The sequence below is a fragment of the Delphinus delphis genome, chromosome 18 (assembly GCF_949987515.2).
Source record: "Delphinus delphis chromosome 18, mDelDel1.2, whole genome shotgun sequence".
Taxonomy (NCBI): domain Eukaryota; kingdom Metazoa; phylum Chordata; class Mammalia; order Artiodactyla; family Delphinidae; genus Delphinus; species Delphinus delphis.
This window is the reverse complement of record NC_082700.1, coordinates 12,143,132-12,148,435: the sequence shown is the minus strand read 5'-3', so window position 1 is coordinate 12,148,435 and position 5,304 is coordinate 12,143,132.

Below are 5,304 nucleotides of genomic sequence, written 5' to 3'. Positions count from 1 at the left end.
GATCTATAAAATGGAGAGAGTAATACCCATAGGGTGATGCTGAGAGTGAAATGATGCAATATGTGTACAAAGTGCCTAGCACAATGCTCGGTACCTGGGAGACACTAAACAGTTGTTCGTTCTCTTGTGTGCAGTCCTTCTCCAGTGTCTCCCATCTCAGTAAATAGCACTTAGAGGCACAATCAGTTGCTTAACCCCCAAATCTGAAAAATATGCTTAATCCCGTCCTCTCCACCTCACTTCCCCACTCCCCAACTCCAGGGAACTTATTAAGGTAGCTACAAGACTAATCATTCTGGGGCTGCTGGTTTAGTTTTACATGTTCCTTTAATAGCAATAAAGGAATCTTCTCCAAAGATCAAAAATGTTAATTCCAGTTTAATATATATATTAAATATATAATATATGTAATATTATAATATATATGTAATATTATAATATGTATTATATATTGTAACATTTTAAAATTTGTTTTTTCTAATATTTATTTATTTACTTATTTATTTTTGGCTGCATTGGGTCTCAGTTGCGGCACGCGGGATCTTTGTCATGGCATGCGGGATCTTTCATTGCGGTGTGCGGACTTCTCTCTCTAGCTGTGGTTCAGCCTCTCTAGTTGTGGCTCACATGCTCAGTAGTTGTGGCACAGGGGCTTAGTTGCCCTGCAGCATGTGGGATCTTAGTTCCCTGACCAGGGATTGAACCTGAGTCCCCTGCATTAGAAGGCAGATTCTTAACCACTGGACCACCAGAGAAGTCCCATTATAATATTTTATATTTATACAATATTCAAATCACCCAAGTAACTGCAAAGTAGCTACTCTGCATCTACATATTCAGCATCTACTATGTTCAAAGTATTCTTAAAATTTAACAGCGTCTTAAATAGTGCTTACAGTATGCCAGGCACATTTAATTTAATGGAACAATTTTTCCTAAGCACTTTACACATACTAACCCATGAAGCAGTTATTATCATTACCTCGTTTTACCAGTGAGGAAATGGTGATACAGATGGGTAAAGTACATTTGCCTAAGATCACAGAGCCGACATGACAGACTCAGAACTTGAACTCAGGCAGCTGGTTTTAGGGTCTCTGCTCTTAACCACTCCAAACTGCTGCCTCTTTGTAGGGTACAGAGTGTTGCGTACATTATCTTATTTAATGGCTAGCACAGTCCTCCAAAGTAGTTATTGTTATCCCAATTATATAAAGGTGAGAACTGAAGCTTTGAGGGTAAATTGCCCAAGTTTATGTAGGTAGTAGGTAACAGTGGTAAGGATTCTAACATGAGCCCATTTGAGAGTTCATGATTCAAGTATATGTTTATTTTTGGAACTAAATCGAAGAAACCACCAAATTTCTAGTCTTGGTAAAATTTTCTTTAGTAGGATGTTTCAGATTCTTCCAAAGGATATCACCTCTTGAGAACTAGATAACCAACAGGACGCTGTGTTATAGTAGGAAATGCTGACGTTTTAAAGTCAAAGATTCCAGTTTAAATTATAGGTCTAAGGCTTCTCTGGTGGCGCAGTGGTTGAGAGTCCACCTGCCGATGCAGGGGACGCGGGTTCGTGCCCCGGTCCGGGAAGATCCCACATGCTGTGGAGCGGCTGGGCCCATGAGCCATGGCCGCTGAGCCTGTGCTCCACAACGGGAGAGGCCACAACAGTGAGAGGCCCGCGTACCGCAAAAAAAAAAAAAAAAAGAAAAAAAAATTATAGCTTTACCACTTACTAGCCATGAGATTTTGATCATGTTACTGAATGTAAATAAACCTCATTCCATATGGCTTTTGGAGGAATTCAAAGATATTATATGGAAACTACTCATACTGGACATACAGTAGTAGTTATTCAGCAAAATGTTAATTTCAACAAAATAATTCTGAAAATCTTTGGGAATCTTGACTTTGTCAGATACTTGCTGTGTGGTTTAGAATATATTACATAAACCTTCTGAGCTTTCATTTCTTCATCTGACAATTGCCTCCTTGTTGATTCATTGTTGGGGAGGTGGGGTTGAAATAAAATGGCCAGCAGAGGACCTTCCACAGAGTGGGGCTTCACAAAAATGCTATTTATTACTATCGCCCCAAATTTATTTTTTCAAAAAATTTAATACAAACTGTTTTTATCTAAAAGAATTAAACAAATTCCAAAAGTCCTTACTTAACTTACTCTGATGGAGTAATTTAGAGACTCTGAGAGTAGGCTTAATATATACACAGTTTTCTGTGAGCTGTTTTAAACTTGATTTTGTTAGCATTTTAATTTCTGTCACTTCAGAACTGCATAAGAAGCACCCCACTGTTACAATCAAGCCTTGCGACTAAATAAAGTTCAGTGATGCTTAGTTATGCTGTGTTCTGACACCACGGGACTTGTCTATATGTAAATTAAAATAAATAAATTTTTTGGATGGCAGAACTGGCTCTTTTAAAAGAAATAGGCATTCTCAAGATCTACTTCTGTCCTGAATGTGATTTTTTTAATAGCCAATAACTTTTTTTGTTGGCAATAACAATACTTAGGTGTTCCAGACAAACTGGGACTCTAGAAAAAAATAAATTCAAATTTATTAGATTTCTCATCTTCATATATTAGTTATGGCACCAAGTATTTGCAGCTCTATTAGGAAAATAATATTGCTTAAAGTTTGTATTACTTTAGGAAAAGAGACTTTATTTTTAAAGCAACATCATCAGTTAGCAATCCAAACATGCAAAAAAGACTAAGAAACACAGACTGTTCAGGAAATAAATATGACCGAACAACAAAGAAAGAATTTCTGGAGAGAACTGTTTGAAATTTTTAACTGTAAAATGTCACCCTTGGTGTATTTTTGCAAAGTTTCATAAAATAGCAGACTTTTCTTTTTTTTTCCATGAATAGCATCTCTGCTTCTGAACTCTCTATGAACTGATGCATTCAGATCTGTGTCAAGTATTGTGTCATCTGCTGTAACATCAGTTTTGGGGACCATCAGGCTGGGATGCGTCAGCCCCAAGTACGGAGAGTGCTGAGAATGGAATTTCTGGACCTAGATCTTTCTATCCAAATTGCCTGAATATGCCAGAAAAGAATTAGCTGTTCTGGAAGGGGAATCCCCCCAAGACAATCGAGGCTGTCCAACAATGAATTCCTGGTGTTCAGTGGTTTCTACCAGCAATTCATCACATATTTTTCTTCTTAGCTTCCCCATAGGTGATATACTCAAGAAGGGGAAGGGAGCCACGTCTAACTAGCCAACCAGCACTAAAGATATCCTCTTCCCTTGATGCTTGTAATCCCTAATTACACAGAACTTGGAAAACCTTTACAAGTATACATGGGATACGTAAATATAATCACCATTTTAATAATGCAGAAAATGAAACTGCTTTGCTGTTTTATCAAGGGGTTCTTTCACATTCCACTTACAGGTTTCTCCTAAAAAGACTTGACTAAAAAGTCAAGCAGTGTTGAAACAGAAGTTCAGATTTCAGGTGTATTCTTGCTAGTCTTTGATTGAAGGGCATTGCCATTTTCTTTGAGTCTCCATCTCCACCTCTTGTAGAAAATCTGATGTTCTCATCCAAATGTCCAGACATTCTCAAGGGGGTTACAGTCTTAAGGACACCCTGTTTCTGAGCCTTTGCTTTCCCTAATTTAGTTCAGTTCAGCGTCATTCGCATATTTGTCTTCTTCTGGACCATGTAAGCAAGACATACTGAGGCTCTTTCCAAAATTTCTAGCCAAAATTAAACAAAAACAAAACACAATGGATTTTTGGGCAAACTGCACTAAAGGATTCAGGAAATTTAGGCTTTATACATCACAATAGCAAAACCAGCTTCAAATGCAAAAGGAGGCAACTTTTTTCTTCTGAGTTTTTTGTCAATCTACCAGGTTGCCTGTCTTCTCTCTTCTCAGTGTGCACTGCTTCTCATTCCTCACTCCACTTGTTGCCAGTCTTTGCTCATTTCTAATACAGTAACAGTATTACAAAATGCTGTGAGTATTCTTTCATTTATTCGTCTCATTTGCCTGTGTCCTCTGGGACTCACCTTGACTATAAGTGGCTTATGTTTCCTGAAGCCAGGCAGAATAAGACCTTTCGTGTCTGGTGTTAAACTCCACCTAATATGCGTACAAGTATATAGGAAATAAGGTAGTTTACTGAGCAAGTCATTAGCCTCTTTATAATATAAAAAGTATCAATTTGACCAGAACTAAGCCAAATCAGGTTAGTAAGAAATGTTAAAGGAATTGTTTTCCCTAGTTTAATTAATAGATTTTTTAAAGGATATTTATGTATTTGCTAAAGAACAGACTGTATACTTTATATGGAAATATGGAATTTACAAAGACTACATATGTATCTCTAACTCTATGGTAAGAAATTACTTTTATTTACTTATTATTCAATTTTTAAAATGATGCATTTGTCCATCACCCACTATTTGGTCTGCAAGAGGAAAATTATACTGTACTAAGAACATCACAGTTATTGATCTTTCATCAAATGCATGCTTTTCATAGATGAACAGTTTAACAAAGGAAAATATAATATCATAGACCTAGCCTCATGTAGAACTTTTAGAATATTATCACATTAGTCCTCAACATAATGCACTTACCAGGAGTTTTATTTTATACTGAGTCATCCTATTGATTTCAACATGAGCTTGGACCAATTAGGTTATATCACCAGTGATAAGCTAGATCAGTTCATGAGAAGGATGCACTAATAACTAACTCACTTCATGTCTAAAGTAATTTGGACACTTTTCCTTTTAATGATATTCATAATTATGTGATACACTCTTTGGGTTTTCTAACCCCCTTGACAATATCATATAATAGATGAAGAGAAAAATACAATATATTTTCAGCATGTGGATAAAACAAGCTGGACAACCTGGATGAAACTGAATCTATTATAATTTATAAAACTTTTAGCACATTCATCTAACTAAAATGCTGGCTTCTACTTAAGTCTTTTACATTATCACCCAGGAATTGTAATTATAGTGGCTATGACATGCCTAAATACTTAAATAGACATATATCATTCCTAAAATTCACTAACAAGTATCGATAGATTTTCCTTCTGAGAACACTTGTGTTATCAAAATAATTCTATGTAATATTATTGTTTTTATTAGTGGCACTGTGACAGAGTTAAAATAGTATTCACATTTCCTTTTTTTTTTTTTTTTTAGAATTTATACCAAAGTGATTTTCCTAAAATTCTATTTAACTTTCCCCCTTTTCAACACTACCTTCCCCGATCCCTATTCTCCCTCTTTTCCTTCCCT